The 23,795-nt window shown below is 38.9% G+C and overlaps 1 protein-coding gene and 1 pseudogene across 4 annotated transcripts in view; one reads left to right on the top strand and one right to left on the bottom strand.

Moving 5' to 3' along the window:
- Positions 1-23,795, bottom strand: part of GALNT13 (polypeptide N-acetylgalactosaminyltransferase 13) — a 542,562-nt gene that overhangs the window by 448,600 nt on the left and 70,167 nt on the right. The window lies entirely within an intron of this gene.
- Positions 6,741-9,247, top strand: LOC140624108 (60 kDa heat shock protein, mitochondrial-like; annotated as a pseudogene).

Consider the following 23,795-nt stretch of genomic DNA (forward strand, 5'->3'; position numbering starts at 1 on the left):
GGATAAACTCCTAGAAACATATAAACTACCAAAACTGAAATAGAAAGAAATAGAAAATTTGAACAAACCCATAACCAGCAAGGAAATTGAGTCAGTAATCAAAAATCTCCCAACAAACAAGAGTCCAGGGCCAGATGGCTTCCCAGGGAACTTCTACCAAACATTTAAAGAATTAATTCCTATTCTTCTGAAGCTATCCCAAGAAATATAAATGTAAGAAAACTTCCAATTCACTCTGTGAGACCAGCATTACCTTGATTCCAACACCAGGCAATGACCCCACTAAAAAAGAAAATTATAGACCAGTATCCCTGATGAATAGAGATGCAAAAATTCTCAACAAGACACTAGCTAATTGAGTCCAACAGTACATTAAAAGGATTATTCACCATGACCAAGTGGGATTTGTTCCTGGGCTGCAGGGGTGGTTCAATATCCACAAATCAATCAACATGATACACCACATTAATAAAAGATGGGATAAGAACCATATGATAATCTCAATAGATGGAGAAAAAGCATTTGACAAAATATAGCAGCCTATTTTGATAAAAAAACCCTCAACAAAAAGGTAGGGATAGAAGGAACATACCTCAACATCATATAGGCCATATATGAAAGACAAACAGCTAATATCATCCTCACTGGGGAAAAACTGAGAGCTATTCCCCTAAGAGCAGGAACATGACAGTGATGTCCACTCTCACCACTGTTATTCAACATAGTACTAGAAGTCCTAGCCTCAGCAATCAGCCAACAAAAAGAAATAAAAGGCATCCTAGTTGGCAAGGAAGAAATCAAATCTTCACTTCTCACAGATGACATGATACTCTATGTATAAAATCCTAAAGACGCCACCAAAAAAAATTGCTAGAACTGATACAGGAATTCAGCAAAGTTGCAAGATATAAAAATCAAGATAGAGAAGTCTGTTACACTTCGATACACCAATAATGAAGGAACAGAAAAAGAAATCAAGGATTTGATCTCATTTATAATTGCTCCAAAAACTATAAGATAGCTAGGAATAAATATAACCAAAGAGGTAAAAGATCTGAAAACTATAGAACATTTATGAAAGAAATTGAAGACGACACAAAGAAATGTAAAAATATTCCATGCTCATGGATTGGAATAGCAAATACTGCTAAAATGCCTAGGTACTACCCAAAGGAATCTACACAGTCAATAAATCCCTATCAAAATAACACCAGCATTTTTCACAGAACTAGAACAAACAACACTGAAATTTGTATGGAACCATAAAAGAACTCAAATAGCTAAAGGAGTGTTGAAGAAGAAAAGCAAAGTGGGAAGCATCACAATCTCAGACTTCAAGCTGTATCACAAAGCTGTAATCACAAGAGAGTATGGAATGGACATAAAAACAGACACATAGATCAATGGAACAGAATAGAGAAACCAGAAATGGACCTACAACTATATGGTCACCTAATCTTCAACAAAGCAGGAAAGAATATCCAATGGAAAAAGGACAGCCTCTTCAACAAATGGTGTTGGGAAAACTGGACAGCCACATGCAGAATAATGAAACTAGACCATTTTCTCACACCATACACAAAAATAAATTCAAAATGCATAAAAGACCTAAATGTGAGACAGGAAACCATCAAAATCCTAGAGGAGAACACAGACAGCTACCTCTGTGACCTTGGCTGTAGCAACTTATCACTAGACATATCACTGGAGGCAAGGGAAACCAATGCAAAAATGAACAATTGGGGCTTCATCAAGATAAAAAGTTTCTGCACAGCACAAAAAACAATCAACAGAACTAAAAGGCAACAAACAAAATGGAAGAAGATATTTGTAAATGACCTATCTAGTAAAGGGCTAGTATCCAGAATCTATAAGGAACTCATCAAAATCAACATCCCAAAAATAAATAATCCAGTTACGAAATGGAGAGAAGACATGAGCACACATTTCCCCAGAGATCACTTATCATCAGGGAAATACAAATCAAAATCATGATGAGATATCATTTATACCACACAGAATGACTAAAATTAACTCAGGAAAGAACAGATATTGGCGAGGATGTGGAGAAGGGGAGCCCTCTTGCACTATTGGTGGAAATGTAAACTGGTACAGCCACTCTGGAAAACAGCATGGAGGTTCCTCAACAAGTTAAACATGGAACCACCCTATGATCCAGCAATTGCACGACTAGGTATTTATCCAAAGGATACAAAAAATGCTGATTCAAAGGGGCACATGCACCCCGATGTTCATAGCAGCACTACCAACAATAGCCAAGGAGATAAAGAAGTGGTATATATACATGTACGTATATAGAAGTGTGTATATACACAATGTGTGCGTGTGTGTAATGGAATATTACTCAGCCCTCAAAAAGAATAAAATCTTGTCATTTGTAACACCATGGATGAAGCTAGAGAATATTATGTTAAGCAAAATAAGTCAGTCAGAGAAAGATAAATAGCAAATAATTTGACTCATCTGTAGAATTTAAGAAACAAAACAGATGAACATAGGAGAAGAAAAAATAAAATAAGATAAAAACAGAGAGGGAAGCAAACTGTAAGAGACTCTTAGCTATAGAGAACAAACTGAGGGTTGCTGGAAGAGAGGTGGGTAAGTTAAATAGGTGATGGGCATTAAGGAGGGCACTAGTTGGGATGAGCACTGGGTGTTTAGGTAAGTAATAAATCACTAAATTCTACTCCTAAATCCAATACTATACTATATGTTAACTAACTTGAATTTAAATTTTAAAAAAGTAAATAAATAAGTAAAAAATAAAAACCCCATATCAGAAAAAAAGCTTTTACACATGGAGATGGTACAATGGCATTATTTATTAATTAAAAAGAGTTCAGGGACGCCCGGGTGGCTCAGTGGTTGAGCATCTGCCTTTGGCTCAGAGCGTGATCCCGGGGTCCTGGGATCGAGTCCCACATCAGGCTCCCTATGGGGAGCCGGGTTCTCCCTCTGCCTCTGTGTCTGCCTCTCTCTCTGTGTCTCTCATGAATAAATAAATAAGATCTTTTAAAAAAAGAGTTCAAAATAGATACATAGTCAATTAACAGCATATTATGCTATTAGAAACTTATTCAATTTTATAGTAACATGAGAAAAACTTATAGGATACCATAAAATTCAACAAGTTAACATACACACCTGTTTATATACTATAATCACAACTACTTTTATTTATTCTTATGAAAGTCCTGGAAGGAACAGGTAGGAATATGTGGATTTTGTTTTGTTTTGTTTTGCAATTCCTCCTAGTATTTTTTTCTAATTTTCAAATCACCCAGAAATAGCATATATTATCTGAATTAAGGGGAAATATATGTTTTATTTGAAAGCAAGTAAGAAAACTACCATGTCGGAGAGGTGGAGTGGGGCCAGGCTGTGCAGGGGTCGGTGCTCAGCAGGGAGGCTGTTTGATATTCTCTCTCTCTCCTCTCCTTCTCCCTCTACCCCCTCCACTCTCTCTCTCCTAAAATAATGAAAGTTTTAAATATCAATTAAAAGATAAAATAGTCTGATTTAAGTATTGTTTTCAGATTTTTCTCTTTTGTTTCCAAAAGTCTCCTGTGTTACAGAATCTATGTGACTTTGGAAAGATAAAAGTTTGCACCCATGTCAAATTCTATTAACGCTTTACATTCTTTTCAGGAAATTGGCAAACTTTCCTAACCTGAAGTCCCATGCAAGATTCAGGAACTATCTTTTTCTGGCTGCACTTGTGGTTTGGGTTCCAAATAAATACCTTCCCCCAAACCATCAGGGCCAGTATTTAAAAGCAATCATTGAAATTGGGGAAGACTACTTCACTTCTACTCACTGTCACCATTGCAGCCTAAATTTCATCAAATCCAACTAAGTTTTTACAGAAGAAATAACACGAAAGAATTTTGGGAAAGGAAATTTTAATTTTAATTTAATTTTAATTTTAATTTTAAATTTTAATTTAATTTTAATCTATTCAAGGCATACCTACTTGAACTCCAAAAGGTTCCTTCCTTCCATATGATTTAGATTCAAACAGCACGCTAACTTGAAGTACCTGCGAACTACAGTGATTGCTGCTACAGAAAAACATGGTCTTCTATCACTAGTCTACTGTAATCTGAAAAAATCATTATGGAGTTAATGACAAAGATGATTAGATTTGAAAATCAAATAACCATGAGCAAAAAAAAAAACTCCCTGTTAAAAGAAGACTCCCTGTTATTTGTTTTATTCAGACAAAAGAAAAATTAAAGAGGAAGATGTAGTGTTCAACAAATATAATCTATCCTGTAGTCTGTTTCCAAATGTCTAATCTAAAAATGCTATTTTAAATGGCCTTAATTCTCATTTTAATGCAATAATTAAATAATTTTATGCCTCTGGTCACCAAAAACCTCTGGTCACATGTGCATTTATCACTTTGTGCCAGTCATTGCCAATTAAATCAACTTCTGGAAACAATTTTTCTTTCAATATTATTTACCAGAAATGAGCTATGGGGAATATGGTGGGAGGCTGGGGAACAGTGGGGAGCAGGAGAGAAATGATGATCACCCTACTCAATCTTAACTCAACTGTCAGATTCTTTTCTAGAAATGAGATCTTATAGTTTACATTAGAACAGTGAGGAAACAAGTTATTAATAGACAGTTTTTCTTATTACAGTTTTTGAGTCAAGGTTCAAATTCCAAAAGCAAATAATTCATGAATTTTCTGCAAAGATTTTATAGTTTTATACTTCAAATAGCAAAAGCATAAAGCTTCAAGATCAATAACATCTGATTTGTCCAAGGAAAGGCTCCACTATGTGGGGCTGAATGGTTATAATGTTTTCTTTTGATTTTGAGAAGCATGGTAAATACATTCTAACCACTGACTGGCATCCAAACAAATCAGTAAGTGTACTCCATTCCAAAGTCTCTTATCTATTAATTTCAGTGGAACAAAACAGCACACAAACTGAGAAAGAAAATGCTATGATTCCTCTCCTGCAAAGAAACATAATCAGTATAAAAATTCTCAGATTTCCACATCCGTTCAGCTCCACCCCAGCAGAACAGCAATCAACATTTTATTTTTTCTTTTTGCTTCACATTTCTGGCAGGTACCTACAAAGACAGCAACCAGAATCAATGAAACCTATTACTGATGCATTGGATATTTTTCTTTATGCCATTTTTAATTCCTAGTTATCCCCACTCTTCCCATTTTATTAAATTATATCTCTCTTTGATTATATTTAAGTCGTGTTTTTCTTCACCACATTTTTATATTCCTTCTTCATTCATTCATTTGCTCTCTATAATCTCCTCTCTTTTCTTTCACTTATAAAAGTCACCTAGCCAAGATTTTTTTTTCTCAATTTGCAATTGGCTCTGCCGGATATATTTGTTAGTGGTTTCTCCCATTCTTTCCCCAACTTTTCTATATTTTCTTTCTCTTCTGTGGAGACAACACCGTATCTCCCGGCCATCCCAATATTCTTCCGTTATCTCCACTTGCCATTTTACAGAAGCTCCTTTTCTCTTATCCCAAGCCTGAGAACACTTTTTGATTTTAAGAGAGAGTGTATACATGCAAACAGAGGGAGGGTCAGAGAGAGAGCAAGGGAGAGAGAAAATCCTTAAGCAGATCCCCGCTGAGCACAGAAACCACCACGGGGCTTGATCCCAGGACCCTGAGATCAAGACCTTAGCTGAAATCAAGAGTCAGACATCTAGCTGACTGAGCTCCCCAGCTGCCCCCTGAATGCATATTCTAAGTTATTTCTTCATGATAAACCAGAGCAAAATAATTGTTGACATCTAGGAAAGACTGTGCTTATAGTCATGTGCTAGTATTGAGATATCGAAGAGGCTAAATAAGAGCAAAGCTATCTATGTATCAAAGAGCCACAAATATAAAAATGTTGCATTTTGTTGTTGCTGTTGCTTTTCTCTAAAAATTCACCACTTTAGTACAGTTAGGGGTATTACATGGACTTTGATTCAAGTCCCACCACCACCACCCTTTCATTTGGAAATACTGGAGAGATGAATTTACCTAGGCTAACTCCAGTTGTTTGCAAGTGCCAATAAGAGCAATACCTACTTGTAAGGTCATGGTAAAGATTTTATATATATATATATATATATATATATATATATATAATGAAATCATAGGAACTGGCACATAGTAACTAATCAGTACATGTGAGACATCGCTATTTTACTGTGATCAATATTATGATGAGCAAAATAATTTAATACAATTTGAAAAGAGAAAAGCATTTAAGATACATTTAAAATATAAGCTATCTATTTCACTTAGTTGGTAAACTGAAGTGCCGAAGTGCCCTCAGCCCTATACCAAGTGCTTGGGACAACTTACTTCACTGAGTTTATAATACAGCAATTCCAGATAAAAGCAAAGACCTAGTCAAGACTAAGATTTCTGAGGCCAACATCATTGCTAAGAATGCTGATTTTAGGGATCCCTGGGTGGCTCAGTGGTTTAGCACCTGCCTTCAGCCCAGGGCATGATCCTGGAGTCCCTGGATCGAGTCCCACGTAGGGCTCCCTGCAGGGAGCCTGTTTCTCCCTCTGCCTGTGTCTCTGCCTCTTTCTCTCTGTGTCTCTCATGAATAAATAAATAAAAAATCTTTAAAAAAAAAAAAAAGAATGCTGATTTTACACCTTCACTCACTCCTGATGGCCTGCCTTGCTGCCTGCACACCCTATAATTGCTCCACAGAAATGCTTTGATTACCAACAGTATTTTGCGAAATCAGGCCAGCCTCCACTGGCTCTGGCACCGGCTCCCCACCTCACTCGGGCCTAAGCCAAAGATGTAAAATTTGGTAATGATGCCCAAATCTTAACGCTTCAAGGTGTAGACCATTTAGTCAAGCTGTAGCCATTACTATGGGGCCAAAGGGGAGAACGGTGAATATTTAACAGAGTTGGGGAAGTCCTAAAGTAACAAAAGATGGTGTGACCATTGCAAAGTCCATTGACTTACAAGATAAAAATAAAACTATTGGTGCTCAACTTGTTCAAGATGTTGCCACGAGGGATGGTGCGCTGGCACTCTCTATTGTCAAGGAAGGCTTTTGAGAAGATTAGCAAAGGTGCTAATCTTGTGGAAATCAGGAGAGGTGTAATGTTAGCTGTTGATGCTGTAATAGCTGAACTCAAGAAGCAGCCTAATTCCATGACAACCCATGAAGAAATTGCTCAGGTTGCCATGATTCCTGTGAATGGAAACAAAGGAACTGGCAACATTATTTCTAATGCAATGAAAATGCTTGGGAGAAAGGATATCATCACAGTAAAGGATGAAAAAGCACTACATTGTGAATTAGAAATTATTCAAAGTATGAAGTCTGATCGAGGTTATATTTCTCCATTCTTTATTAATACATCAAAAGCTCAGAAATGTGGGTGTTTACATGGCTGGTTAAGCACTGGACTTTGATTTCAGCTCAGGTCACGATTTCAAGGTCATGGGATGGAGCCTTGAGTCAGGCTCCGTGCTCAGCGGGAAGTTGGCTTCTCTCCATCCCTCTCTGCCCCTCTCCCTTGTGTGCACACGCATGTGCTCTCTCTAAAATGAAAGTAAGGGGTGCTTGAGGGCTCAGCTGGTGAAGCACCTGTCTTTGGCTAAGGGTCCTGGATCAAGAGCCACGTCAGGCTCCCTGCTTGGGGAGAAGCCAGCTTCTCCCTCTCCCTCTGCTGCTCCCTCTGCTTCTGCTTGCACTCTCGCTCACTCTCACTCTCTGTGTCAAATAGATGAATAAAATCTTTAAAAAACAAAACTTAAAAAGTGAGAAATATGAGTTTCAAGATACCTATGCTCTACCAAGTGAAAAGAAAATTCCTAGTACCCAGTCGGTTGCACCTGCTCTTGGAATTGCCAATGCTCATCACAAGCCCTGGGTCCTAATTGCTGAAGATGGGGATCGAGAAGCTCTGAGTAGTTCTGGTTCTGGTTCTGAACAGGCTAAAAGTTGGTTTTCAGGGTGTAGCAGTCAAAGCTCCAGGTTTTTGTGACAATAGAAAGAACCAGCTTAATGACATGACTATTGCTACTGATGGTACAACATTTGCAAAAAAAGGACTGACTCTAAATCTTAAAGATGTTTAGCCTCACAACTTAGGAAAGCTGGAGAGGTCATTAGGCCTAAGGATGATGCCACGCTCTTTATTTTTTTAAGGATTTTATTTATTTATTCATGAGAGACACAGAGAGAGATTGAGAGAGAGGCGGAGACACAGGCAGAGGGAGAAGCAGGCTCCATGCAGGGAGCCCGACGCGGGACTCGATCCCGGGACCCGGGGTTACACCCTGGGCTGAAGGCAGGTGCTCAGCCGCTGAGCCCTCCAGGGGCCCCAGTGCCACCTCTTAAAGGAAAAGATGACAAAGCTCAAACTGAAAAATATATTCAAAAAATCATTGAGCGGTTAAATATTATAACCAGTGAATATGAAAAAGAAAAGCTGAATGAATGGCAAACTCTCAAATGGAGTAGCTGTGCTAAAATTTGGTGAAACAAGTGATAATAAAATGAATGAAAAGGAAGACAGAGTTGCAGGTGCCCTCAATGTGACAGCAGCTGCTGTTGAAGAAGCCAGTGTTCTGGGAGGGGCTGGGCCCTGCTTCAGCTGCATTCCAACTTGGATTCAGTAACTCCAGGTAACGAAGATCAAAAAACTGGTATAGAAATTATTACTAGAACACTCAAAATTCCTGCAATGGCCATTGCTAAGGATGCAGGGGTTGAAGGATCATTGACAGTCAAGAAAATTAGGCAAAGTTCCTCAGAAGTTGGTTACGACACTATGCTTGGAGATTCTGTGACTATGGTGGAAAAAGGAATCACTGATCCAACTAAGGTCATAAAAACTGCTTCACGGGCAGCCCGGGTGGCTCAGGGTTTAGCGCCGCCTTCGGCCCAGGGCCTGATCCTGGAGACCCGGGGTCGAGTCCCACGTCGGGCTCCCTGCATGGAGCCTGCTTCTCCCTCTGCCTGTGTCGCTGCCCCTCTCTCTATCTTTGTGTGTCTGTGTCTCTCATGAATAAATAAATAAAATATTTTTTTAAAAAAACCCTGCTTCGCTGAATGCAGCTGAAGTGGTGCCTTTGTTAACTACAGCAGACATCGTAATCATTGGAATTCCTAGAGGAGAGAATCCTGTGATGGGAGCAACGGGCGGAACAAGGAGGTGCTATGGGAGGTAGCATGTTCCATTTCCTAAAATAGTGCTTTACCATTTTTAATGAGCTGTGAGAGGAAGCTCAAGGAAGAGCTCCTCAACAATACCTTCAGAGAAGTCAGCTGAAGAAAATAAGTGACGAAAAGGCTGGCTAGAGCATCTGGGTGGCTTAGGTGGTTAAGCGGCCAACTCTTGATTTCAGCTCAGGTCATGATCTCAGGGTTGTGAGGTCGAGCCCCAAGAGGAGACAGGCTCCATGCCCAGCGGAGAGTCTGCTTGACGTTTCTTTCCTTCCCTCCCCCTCTCCTTCTACCCCTTGGCCCACAGATGAATAAATAAATCTTTTTTAAAAGGCTGATATTTAAGAAAATCACTATAACCATCAGTTACTGATTTCATTTGACAACATATGACCTTTACTGCTGTCACTGTCCATGGCTACAGATCATTTATTTTGTATTTTTGAATAAAAAGACATTTGTACATTCCTGATAATTGAGCACAAGAGCCATGTACCAATATACTGCTTTCAACTTAAATCACTTAAGGCATTTTAACCATTATTCTGTTAAAACTCAGGATTTTAGTGCTTTCCGTCAGATCAAAAGTTACGAAGCAGTCCTGCTGTGGAGAGTAAGAATAACTGTCCACAAAGTAGAGAAATATCCAATTATGTCACAGCCTGTGTGTAATAACAATTTCTTTAAAGTTTCAAAGAGGACTGATTCTATTATTTTTATCTTGCTCTTTATGCACTTTGTCATGTTAAAAAATTTTTAAAAAGTTTATTAAAGAAAAACAGAAGTTTTAAAAAATATGTTGGTAGCCTCTGATGATTCTGAGGCTCCTGTGGGACATACAGGTGGAGCTGCCAGATGGTAGGGGAGTACCAGACCTGAATTTCAGGAGCAGTGAGGCCAGAGGAGTCCGCAAACCAATGTTGGCTACAATTACGGCAATTGATAAAATTTGTTCAGTGAGAGTGTGTGAGAAAAATCAGAGGGTGCCACAAACAATGTCACAGAGTGCCAATTTAAAAGAAAGGTAAGCCCACCAATGAGAGTGTGCACGGCTGTCAAGGGAAGGAAAAACAGGAGCGCAGTATTATAGATTCCAACAGAGAGAATAAGGTAAAAGAGAGGACATGCTCAACGGTACAAAGTCATGCAAAGAGATCAAAGGTACATCTTCTACGTATCGCTCCATGACTCACTTTTGTGACCTTAGAAAGAATAGTTTCAGACAAATAGAAAAAGCATGCCAGCGTGTTGAGGTGTGAATGGAGGATGCAGATTTGGAACATCTAGTTGTGAGCAGAGAGAAGTTTTACAGAAACTGAGTGTAGACTTGGAATAAAGGGAGGATTCCTGCACTGGTTTGTTTTCAAGGGGAAAGAGCCTCTGTTTTTTTTGTTTTAAGATTTTATTTATTTATTTATTCATGAGAGACACAGAGAGAGATGGAGAGAGAGGCAGAGACGCAGGCTCCAGGTAGGGAGCCCGACGTGGGACTCGATCCCGGGACCCCGGGGTCATGCCCTGGGCCGAAGGCCAGCGCTAAACCGCTGAGCCACCAGGCGTCCCAAGGGTAAAGATCCTTTGACATGTATAATGCCAATGGGGAGAAGTCAGGAGAGTGGGAGAAGGCTGAGGATACAGAGGAGAAAAAAGATACTCCTTGAGTCACGGCTTTTAGACCAGAGACAGGTGCAAGACCCAGGCCGTGCAGGAAGGCCTTGGCTTGGGCGGGACAGCAGCGTCGGAGGGGGGAGAATGAAGGGATTCAGGGGTAGTGATAAGTCAGCAGGCGCTTCCTATCTCAAGCAGCTATTTTCTGTACGTGCCCACAGTTAAGAAGGAGGACAGGAGAGCACTGGGGGGGTAGAGCACAGTACAGCAGAAAAGGCTTTATAGAACACTGTGGAGAGTGGAAGATGCCTTTCTAGGAAAACACATAAAAGTTGCATCTCAGGGTGGAGGGCTCTGCCGAGGTCGAGGTCGTCAACCCAGAGGCTCATCTCCTCTAAGGCCCGACCTCCCGGAGGGGCTTACACGTGCCTCCCTCTCTTCCTTGTTACCTTTACCTTCCACGAAGAGGGACAACTGCAGGTGGTGAGCATTTTATTCTGTACTTTCCATTTTTTTTTAAAGAAAGCATATCAATGTAAAACTCAGATTATTTTAAACATGACCGAATCAAATATAAAATCTCAAAGGATTTTTAGCTAACATGGTTTGAATGTGCTGAAAATGACACCCTTCCCTTCTGCATCGTTAACCTCTGCCCTCGTACCTGTAGACACAGCGAAGGAGGAAAACACGGTGAAACCCAAAGAATTTCGCTCTAAGCTAGCTGCATGTTGCTAGGGGGCGGAATTGTATGTGGTCGTGACTAATGCGGACAAGTGTTCAAGTGGCACTCTGGTTTCCTCTCTCCCTCCACCCTCCCTCTCCTTCAGCTGGACCCTTCTGTTTCCAAGATACCTTCTAGTCTGTGTCTCTGCTGCTCAATTGGGTGTCTCTGATACCGACTGGGGTTGCCTGGCAACATGACCACCAGAACACTCACCAGCCTGTGTGGCAGCTCTATTTTTTGGTTCGCAGGTGGGAGATGTGGATAGAAATGCATGACGTCTCCACGTTGCAATCTTGTTTCATTTCAGTGATCATATAATGAAGTTTATTACTTAGAATATCATTATTATAGTTCATTGCATTATACAGTATTGTACAGAGGTCTTTATTTTTTGTCATAATTATTACTACTTCCAGGAAATTTTAAAAGATTGAAATTGCCCTGGGGCGCCTGGGTGGCTCAGTGGGTTAAGCATCTGTCTTCAGCTCAGGTCATGATCCCAGGGTCCTGGGATGGGGCTCCCTGCTCAGTGGAAGCCGACTCCTCCCTCTCCCTCTGCCTCTCCCTGGCCTTGTGCTTGCTCTCTCTTGCGTGCGCTCTCTCTCTCTCTCTCTCAAATAAATAATAAAATCTTTTTTAAAAAAGTTGGAATTGCCTTCAAAATACTTCATTCCTAAAAAATAAATAAATAAATAAATAAATAAATAAAAAATACTTCACTCCATTTTTAGAAGCTCATTACTATAAAGGCAAATTTCTTGATATTAAAGACCATGGTTATTTTTTATTAGGATTCAATTAGCCAACATATAGTCCACTATTAGTTTCAGATGTCGTGTTCAATAATTTGTCAGTTGTGTATAACACACGGTGCTCATCCCATCAAGTGCCCTCCTTAATGCCCAACATCCAAATACCCCACCCCCCACCCACCTCCCCTCCAGCGACCCTCAGTTTGTGTCCTGTAGTTAAATCTTTCATGGCTTTTCCCCTCTTTGATGATTTCCCATTCAGTAAAAACCATAAGATTATTGACAGGGAAGAGATATCTATAAGGGGAACGTCTTGGGAACTGAAAAGGTTCTGAATCTTGGTCTGCATAGTAGTAACACAAGTATATAGCTATGTAAAAAGCCAGCAATCTATAAACTTAATATTAGTGCACTTTACACACTTTAATATACATGTGATATGTTTCAAGAGTTTCAAAAAGTAGCAATAAGATGAATAATATACATACACATATAGAAATAGAGACTGTATAAGCTTGATTCATGTAGTTTGGGAACAAAAATAATCTCTAAGCTTTTTTCACAGAACATAGTATCTTCTTAAAGACTGGGCACTGCTGTTGTATTTAATCAGTTTAACAATAGAGACTCTTTTGCCATATGGCAACCATGCTGTAACTAATAACTTGCTATTTATAGAGAAGGAGCTTTAACTGCCAATTCGGATGGGCAAATTGAGGACAGCAGACAGCACCAATAGCCACACACTGCAAAAGATTTGCTCTTTGTTTCAGCCTCACTGGCTCACAAGCAGAATGCCTGAGATACAAAGATCACATCTGGAAATTTATCTCAAGGAGATACCTCATGCACAAAGTCACAGACATGCCTTGCTGGTCTGACTTCTGAAATGCCTGAGACCCACAACCTTCTAAAACATAATGTGGACAGAAAACTAGATGGGCAAAATCTAACAGGAGCTTTAAAACAGAGATCCCTGGTAGCTTTATTTTACTGTATTTCATTTGTAACACTTTATTGTACAAGCTCTACACCACAGTCAGGACATTTTCCATTCTCTACCCACTGGACTTTCTAGAGACCTCAGCACTGAAACTGTGCAGGTTTTAAAAGTACTTTTACAGTGTTCTTATTTATTTGATCCTCATCACGGCTTTAATATAGATTGCCCATTTTATAAATGAGTCCTGTAAGGCACAGAGAATTTAAGAGACTTGCCCAAAGTGACACACTTTATCAAGGCCAATGATCTCCACAGCCAGAAGTTGAAGCCAGTTTTTAAATACAGCACCATGGTGTTCAATTAATATCTATTGTTTCTTTCCAGAACTGGCAAAACCCCACAATACGGCCAGTTCCTGTAAAAATTCAACTCTGATTTGAGAAATTAAGTCTTTATCACTTTATTGCTGGTTTTTAGGATGTTTCTTTTGACAAGAGAATATGTCTCAGGCAAGTAAAACTGCATAGAATCATGGTGCGCTTTTTTTTTTTTTAAAGGTTTTATTTATTTATTTATGAGAGACAGAGAGAGGCAGAGACAGAGGCAGAGGGAGAAGCAGGCTCCACGCTGGGAGCCCGACATAGTACTTGATCCCGGGTCTCCAGGATCACACCCTCAGCTGAAGGTGGTGCTAAACCGCGGAGCCACCCGGGCTGCCTGAATCGTGGTGCTTTAAAGCTGTCAAATAGAAGTAGAGGTCAGCTTGTCGACCTACTTGACTTGTCAGCTGGCAAAACCAAAGTCCAGAGAGTTAGAATGACTCTCACAAGTTCCATAGCTTCTAATGGTTAAATTCAAACTGGAACCCATCTGTTTCTTGGTTTGACATTACATAAAGTGCTGCTACCATAAACCTAAATTTTTAGCAATATTCCACTATAGTCTGAAGTATAAAAATGATATATTTAAAGGGTAGAAATTGAGACTCTCAATCCCATCTAAAAGAGAAAGCTTTACCCAAGAGAAACAAAGGTAATGGCCTTTCTATCATACCAATCAGTATTAGGCTTGAATAAGCTCTGTCGTCCCTTAGATAACTGAACCTGATATAAGTTAATCTATGGTGGGTGACATGAAACATACCATTTATTGATCTTTTCCTATGCGATAGGTGTTTTGCATATATTATCATATTCAATCCCGACCAAAATGTTTCGAATTAGTAATTATCATGCCCCTTTACAGCTGAGAAAGAAAAACAATTTAGGATAAGAACCTTGGCTCAAGGTCACATAACTGATAATTTGCAAAGCTGAGATCAAAATGCAGCCAGCGCTGTTTTTATGATAGATTTTGTGTATTTTAACCCACACCATCCTAGCTCATAAATCACATTACCAAAATGTATTCCTCATATTCTAATTATGACTGAGACTTCTAAGAGCCCATGCAATACCTGCCTTCCCCTTCTCTACTCGGGACAAGTACAGAGCCATTGTGTGTGCAGCAAAAATACTATATGTAACAGCTTATTTTGCATCGAAGAACAGTGATGGTTAGGGATAAAATATTGGGTGCAGTTTCCAGGGAACTCTTTGAAGAAGGCTAAATCAGCTAGTAGCATGCCCTTTTGCCATTGCATTTTTTTCATCCTTGCTGCACAGAACACAAATGGCTGTCCAGTGGTCATCTTAAACCACTGGAAAACCCTTGAGGATGAAGTCATATGGCCAAGATGGTAGAACAGACCTATCAAAGGAGACTAGATTCCCTAATGAGCGAGGCACCACAATTCCAGCCCCACAATGCCAGTGGCCAGACTTCCTTTTGCAGGAGAAAACTTGAACTCCACCTTGTTTTAAAACAGTATCTTGTTACATATATTCCATTGAGCTTCAATTGCTCACAAAACTGTGATAGCAACAACTCACTTTTGTGTGGAAAGGCTATAAAGATAGCATTAATTTAGGACTCTGGCTCTGGTAAATGCAGACTAGGTGAAGGAAAAAATTGCTTTGTAAAATTTGAAAGGCTGAGTTAAAACATATGTGAAAAAAATTGCTACTTAGAAATTTAAAAGCCAGCAGAGAATATTGCTCTTTTCCTAGCAGTAGGAAAAGGCCAGATAATCTACAAAATAATAACTCTTCTTGAGCCCATCAGAAACCTGGAGTTGCAAGACAAAGAGATTAACTGAATTTGAAAGGATAACAGTCATTGAGGAGAGACAGGACATATGAGCATTTTCACCTTTGACAGAACATGAGAGGAATAGGCACTCATTATGAAAGCAGGTATGAAGAAAACAGCTAAAATAGTAACAAATACTTGAAGGCCGGAATAGGTCACCAGAATAACATAGACACCCTGGGATCCCCCAGACATAAAGGAATATGCGCTCATTCATAAGCTCTTTTTTCAGACATCTACTAGTTGCTTAGCAGAAAGATTGAGGTCAGGGCAAGAGACCAGAAAGAGTACTTTGGTGTCACAAAATAAAATCTTTTCTGATTCCTCAGACCCTTCTCTATTGCAAAGTAAAATTTAGCCTTTTAGGAAAACAACTCTCACAAGCCCAATGCCCTGGAAAAGATCCACAATTCCTGGGAAGGAAGTAGAAGAAAAATTCATCCGGCCCTGTTGGAGGAACAGGTAACTCTTAGGTCCAGATCTCTGACACAAAGCAGAGATTTGCTACCACTGGTAGAACAGGACCTTTGTCCACAAAAAACCCCACAGAGCCAAGGAGGAGCTTGGGTACCATGGGAGGAATGGGCAGGAATGCTGAAAAAGCCACTCTCCGAGGTCCAGATGCAAAGGACATGTGTAAGGTTGAGACTGGAGCAGCCAAGGAGCCCCGGACCGTCCTGCCTCTATCAGAAGCACTGCCTCAAGTAACAAGCAATACCACTCTGCCACCTGGGAAGGTTCAAGGGTGCAACAAGAAACGTACTCTGCTATGCAAGCATGGGGGACATTCCAAAAGAGGAGTGGAGAGAAGAAACAAAAAATCCTCTAGCACTCTAGGTCCCACAGTAAGAAGAAAACAGCAGATCTGCTGCTTCCTTGTGAAGTCTTTGAGAAAAAATCAATATAAATCATCAGAGTAACAAAAGAAAAAAGAAAAATCATTTGATAATCTAAATAGATACAAAGAAAGCATTTGATAAAACTCAAAACCCAGTTATGATGAAAAACCCAGAAAAAACAGGAAAAAATAAATTTCTCAATCTAATATGATATTTATCAAAAAACATTATAGTAAACAGTATTAATACTAACACGGTGACATTGTTCCCTTTGATTTGGAAATAAAAGCAGAATTTCCACTCCTCCCACTTTCATTAAGCATTGCTCTGGACATTCTAGCCAATGCAATAAGATATGAAAAAGAAATAAAAGTGTAAAGCTTGAAAAGTATTAATATTATCTTTAATAATATTAATATCATAAAATTTGTATGAAACTATTCCTTGAAGAAATACACAGCAGGAGAACCTGTTTTAACAGATACCGTGAATAATTTAAAAAGTGACCATAGTTGAAACAGCGTAATAATTAGCAAGAAGAAACTAAGAGACCAATTAAAAACAATAGTTAAACGCACTTGGGTGGCTCAGTCAGTTAAGCATCCAACTCTGGATTTCCACTCAGGTCATGATCTCAGCGTGGTAAGATCAAGCCCTGCTTAGGGATCCACACTGGGCAGAGAGCCTGCTTAAGACCCTCTCTCTAGCCCTACCCCTCAAAATACAGTTGGCCCCCAAAACACTGACATGCATGGATATTTAATTTATGATAAGGATGGCACTGAAGAGCAGTGGGCAAAGAGAATTTTCAGTATGCTTCTGTAATAACTGGATATTTAGTTGGAAGGAAAACGACTGACCTCTACCTCAAACCAGGCACAAAAATGAATTTAAAAGGAATGATCAAAATGTAAAGAAGTAAAAATATGATTATAATTAAAATTAAAAACTTTTCCTCCTCAAAAATGCCATTAATAAATTGAAAAAGCGGGGACCCTGGGTGGCTCAGTCATTGAGCGCCTGCCCTCAGCCCAGGGCGTGACCCCGGAGTCCCAGGATCGAGTCCCACATCAGGCTCCCTGCATGGAGCCTGCTTTTCCCTCTGCCTGTCTCTCTCTCTCTCTCTCTCTCTCTCTCATGAATAAATAAATTTTAAAAAAATTGAAAAAGCAAGTCACAGAGAGGAAAAAAGTATCTTTAACATATAATTGAAAGGAGGCACTTCATTCAAATAAGTTAATTTCTGCATATTAACAATAAAAAAATTAATACAATAGAAAAATAGGCAAGACACTTGAACAGGTAATTTACAGACAATACTTTTCATATGACAACTGAATCATGTAACAGAACCATATTATTCAAAGGGAAATGTAAACTATTCTCATCAGAATGGCTAAAAGTAATAGGACTGATTATAAAAAGCATTGATATAGATGAAATAATGGGAACTCTCATACGTTACTGACTAGAGTGTAATTAATATAACTACTTTGGAAAACTGTTTAGCTGTATCTACTAAAATTGAAAATTTGTAAACAATATAATTGAGCAATTTCATCACTAGTAGAAATGGATGTATATGTGCAATAAGAAACATCTAAAAGAATGTTCATAGCAGCACTATTCGTAATTGCCCAAACCCAGAAATAGTCCAAATATCTATCAACAACACATGGATAAATACTCTGTAGTACTTTTCTACAAAGGAATACTACATAGCCATGAAAAACCACATAAGCCACACAAAAACAATAATGAAACTCTGATATATAAGTTCAAGAAAGGAAACCAGACACAAAGGAATGCATATTGTAGGACTATTATGTATATAAATTTAAAAATTAAGCTAAACTAGCATTTATCATACATTTAAGGATGTATGATAAAATGTTAAAACTATAATGAAAAGCAACGAAATGATACAAAAGTTATGAAAATGTTATCCCTATGGAATTGGTGGAAGGGAGTAATGTCTGGGAGGCAAAAAAAAAAAAAAAAGCAAGGTTTCTGAGATGCAGAAAATGCTCTTTCTTGATCTGTATGATGAAACGACATAGGTCTCTGCTTGTAAAATTCATTGTCTTGTGCTCATCATACATAAAAATTCACAATAAACACATTTAAAATGGCAATAATTATTTAATTAAATTTTATGAATTAAAAGCTATGATAGGGATCCCTGGGTGGCGCAGCGGTTTAGTGCCTGCCTTTGGCCCAGGGCGCGATCCTGGAGACCCGGGATCGAATCCCACATCGGGCTCCCAGTGCATGGAGCCTGCTCCTCCCTCTGCCTATGTCTCTGCCTCTCTCTCTCTCTCTCTGTGTGACTATCATAAATAAATAAAAATTTTAAAAAATAAAAAATAAATAAATAAATAATAAAAGCTATGATAGATGAGATAAAGTTCAATGAACATAAGTAACATCTGTTGAGAATTGACTGTGTGTTAGGGACCACTGTAAGTGCTTTATCTCATTTTGCCTTCACAATATTCAGAAAACATACTAGTTTTCCTATCGCATTTCAAAGATGAAGAGACTGAGGCCAGAGAGCTTACATAATCGACACACAAGATGTCACACAGCTAAAATCACACTTTACAAACATCACAGAGCTAGAGAGGTCTCCTTCTGGGATCTGAACCTATGCAATAATATGGTTCCAGAGCCAGGCCCCTGAGCAGTAGTAATATAATGTATATGCTACTTCGCCAGTACAGAAAAAGGAGAGATACTCTCTATGTTAGGTGTTAGATTTTATTTTCCTCTGTCAAAATTATTGTTTAGTATGATGGTAAACTAACTCTAAAATATTGGTCTTTCATGCACCCAAGATATTTAATCTTTAATTTAGCGCTCTATCCTTGTTTCATTTTAAGCTGTGCTAAGGAAGGAAGACAAATCATATTAAGATGACATATTTACTATTCTAATTTATAATTGAGCAATATTATAAATTATACTGTTCCTGTTGCCCAGCATAGAAATGAATGTAGCTAAGAGATTCATCACTAACCATAAGAGATATTCTTCCTAAAAGTCCAAAGATTTTCCTCCCCATCCAAAGACTTAACTGAAGAAGGAGTAAACTCTGACAAAAAATCTGTTATTCTGACTACTGGTAATGTCATTTTCCTGTTCAGTCAACCTGGAAAACTCAGTTATTGTTTACAGGTGTACAGTGGTTACTGCAGAGACTCTAGAGTTTGACTCAGTGGGCCCAAGTATCACTTTTGCTATTTTCTAGCATTTGACCTGAAACAATTTGCCTGGCTAAATTCTCCCTCAGTTCTTAAAGAGAACTGAGGGAGGTGGCATGAGTGTCTACCTCTCAGAGTTGTCTGATGCAAAATTAAATAACCAATATAAATCATTTGAAACAGGGTCCAGTACCTAGTAAATGTCACACAAGTGATGATGATGATGATTACTCCCTGACCTCGTGTCTTTCAAAGCCTCGCCTGTATCTATTCCTTCTCTCCATTCCTGCTGCTACTACCTTAGGTCCTACCTTCATGCCTTATTTGCATGCTGTTACATTTTCCTAAAAATTGTGCTCTTGTCTACACGTCTTCCAACTGGAATCCATTGCCAAAACACTACCAGATTAATATCAAAAAGGACATTTTTAATTCACAGGATTGGCCCTCCCACACGTTCTTTTTTTTTTTTTTCAATTGCCTACCAATTAAATTCAAAGTTCGTACTGTGATTATCAGTATTTCCTACAACCTAGTTCCAGCCTTAATTTTCCAGTGTTATCTGTTTTTAGTCTAACACAAGAAACCTATGCCGTTGTCAAACTATTTAATTTACCACTTACTGAATGTGAAGTATTCCTCTTCAACTCTAAGCTCAGGTATGACAATTCCTTGACTTATCTGTTAACATTTTTGACCTGCATCAAGATCTAGTGCAAATGCAATCTCCATGATGAAATCTTGAGCCAATGCAGTCCAGAATTATATCTTTCTTAAATATCCTCTAATGTTTTATTTTTTTCACATATATGCAATTGTTTCATTATTTCTCAAATTATTTAAAACAGCTTTATTGATTTGATTACTTTAGGCTGTTCTCATGATATCATATCCTAATACAATAGCCTTTATATATGCCTGTGCCTCTTATTTCCTGAAATTGAACACAGAATTTTCTTGAGAGTCATTTTTATCTTTACCTTCCACTTGCTCTACTACTAAACCAACACAGTGCTTCTCATATTATAGAAGTATGCAATAAATATTTATTGAATTAAGTGAAAACAGAATCACTAAATGTAATCACTAGCTTTGTTTTTTCAAAGACCAAATCTAAAATTGAAAGAAGTATTCTAAATCCTTTCCTCTCAAAACCAACCGCACTGTGAGATTACCCTTTAAGGGCAATAATATTTTAAATACTAGTAAGTTTAAAAATATCCCTTATGTAATATGTTGCTGACACTTTGTTCAAGAAGTGATGTGTGACTGGGACTGGGATCAGTGGATGACTGAAAAGGAAAAAAGATGAAGATCCCCAAAGAGATGACAAGGACAAATGTCAGGGATTCCTGGGAGGCTCAGCAGTTTAGCGCCGCCTTCAGCCCAGGGCATGATCCTGGAGACCCGGGATGGAGTCCCACATCGGGCTCCCTGCATGGAGCCTGCTTCCCCCTCTGCCTGTGTCTCTGCCTCTCTCTCTCTCTGTGTGTGTCTCTCATGAATAAATAAATAAAATCTTTTCTTAGAAAAGGACAAGTGTCAATGCCACCCATGTGGTGTTGTAGAAGACGCCCCTCAATGATGAGACACCTGAAGATAACAAATAGTGAGGGGAATCATTAATTAAGTCAAGCTGAACTCTTCATTTCAAACTTTTCTGCACTGTATGAAATGGTGGAAGGATCACAAGAAAATGGTGTGGTCAGTCACTTCAAATTCTGAGAAGTAGCATAAGATATAGTATCTGCTGCTAGCAAAGAAGCTTTTTTTATTTTTTAAGTTTTCTTTACAAAAACAACATTTTTAAAAGGCAATTTGTTTCAGATTGCTGAGTGGCCCCTGAACACTTACTCTGTAACAGGGAGAAACTTAGCATTGCTACTTATATTGCTTCTATTTCCCTTGCTGCTACAACCTATAGCTTAGAAACTTCTGCTATGCCCTGCCATGTAGACATGGTACAGCTATGATTTGCAAAAATCAGTCTTTACTCAAAACCTACTTCACCCAGGAGATAAAGAAACAGAGAAATGATTATGCTCTGATTAAGATTTACAGGAACAGCAGGGTGCCTGAGTGGCTCAGTCAGTTGAGCGCCCAACTCTTGATTTCAGCTCAGGTCATGATCTTAGGGTCGTGGCACTGAGCCCCAGAAGGGCTTCTTGCTCAGCAGGGAGTCTGCTTGAGACTCTCTCCCTTCCTGTCTCTTTTCTGCCCCTGCCCCACTTATTATCTCTCTCACTTTCTCTAAAACAAATAAATAAACAAACCTTAAAAAAAAAAAAAAGATGTACAGGAATGGGAAGACCAGATGCCTGCACGTGAAGATGAACTGACCAATGATAAAGAAGTTACATGACCTTCCTTGGATCAACAAACATTAGTCACCTTCAGACAACAACCCTGTCCCACTTCCCCTTTGCTAATATAAAAGTAGCTCCAATCCCGTGTTGAGGGAAGATGGTTCTCTCAGATAACAGTCGGCCACGTACTTGGTTTCTGGCTTTCTGAATAAAATTGCTTTCCTGGCTGCAACACCTCTTTCAACTTACTGGCCTGTTGTGCAGGAGCAGAATAAGATTGGACTGGGTTACAAATGTGAGGCAATTGTCATTTATTATAGTTGAAATTCAATAATCAGCTACTTATTTACTAAAGAACTCATATGTATGATCTGAAGTTTGGGAGCACTGTGTTCATGCAAATAAAAGAAAGATCAGCCATAGAATTTCAGTCCTTCACACTCATGTTAAGAGTATAAAGAACTGGGCAGCCCGGGTGGCTCAGTGGTTTAGCACCACCTTCAGCCCAGGGTGTGATCCTGGAGACCCGGGATCAAGTCCCACATCGGGCTCCCTGCATGGGGCCTGCTTCTCCCTCTGCCTGTATCTCTCTTCCTCTCTCTCTCTCTCTCTCTCTAATAAATGAATAAAATCTAAAAAAAAAAAAAATTAAAAAAAGAGTATAAAGAATAAATGTTTGAGAATTAGATCAGTCTCAAGCTTTGGTCCCATGAATGACAGATTTAAAACATCCTATTGCACACTCTCCTCTTACAAAAAGATTAGGATAACACACCTACCTCATCTTATTGCTTAGAAAAACTGAGATACTGAATGTAAAATGCATGGGATAGAGTAAATACTTAGAAAATACTGTTTCCGTGTCCACATCACTTCAAGTTCCATGAACTGTTTCATAAAGCATTGGATGAGATTATTCCCTCAAGTGAATTGACCATCATTTCAACTACTACTTTATTTTCTATCTGTAAGTTTGTCCTCTTTCCAAGTATGCATTTTAGACTCTGTAAGCACTTCACAGCTACCCCCTCTTCCCCAAAAAGCACACAAACACACTTGCAGTCTAGGTATGCAGTCGACACACACGAGGACATATACGTGTGCTGATGTCACTTGCTGTATATAAATGTTGATTACCTAAGTAGTTTGTTTTTTCACTAAGAGTTCAAAATAGCAGAGATGCCTCTACATTTATAAAGGCTGGACCTTAGTTTCTTTTGGAACATGTCAATAAACGTTATTCACTGAGAACTGTTTTCGTATACTTTGCATGACATGATTATGAAGTCATGCTTATTAACAGACATACTTGAATTGAAATATCAACTTACTAAGTAGCTGGAATTCGGCTGCACCTTACATGTGTTAACTCATACAAATGAAGTAGTTCCCAATCTTACATCCATTTTAAAGAGACATTAATTTGTTCAACCACACAGCTAATAAGTGATAAATCTGGTATTAAAAACCAGGTGGTCTGGATACGCAGCATGAACCCCTAGACACATACTAGGCCATCTTTTTTTTTTTTTTAAGTAGTTTTATTAGGAGACAACATAAAAACATCAATGCTGCCATTATCACTTGTACATTTTTTAGAAATCCTACTTTAAAATTGTCCTCCCAATCACCTCATTTCATCAAACAAGGAATCTGAGCATGTGAAAGCTAGGACTGATTCTGCGGTCCCTCCAAACTCTTAAAATATAACATGAGGGCAGCCCGGGTGGCCCAGCGGTTGAGGGCCCAGGGCCTGATCCTGGAGACCCGGGATCGAGTCCCACATCGGGCTCCCTGCGTGGAGCCTGCTTCTCCCTCTGCCTGTGTCTCTGCCTCTCTCTGTGTCTCTCATGAATAAATAAATAAAATCTTTTAAAAAATAATGATAATAATAACGTGATTTAATTTTATTTGATTTTTTTTTTAATGAAGGAAATAAAACCTTAGAGAACTTCAGAACTCTAATTCTAGGGACACCTGGGTGGCTCAGCGGTTTGGCACCTGCCT

This window comes from Canis lupus, chromosome 34, assembly GCF_048164855.1.
Source record: "Canis lupus baileyi chromosome 34, mCanLup2.hap1, whole genome shotgun sequence".
Classification (NCBI taxonomy): Eukaryota; Metazoa; Chordata; class Mammalia; order Carnivora; family Canidae; genus Canis; species Canis lupus.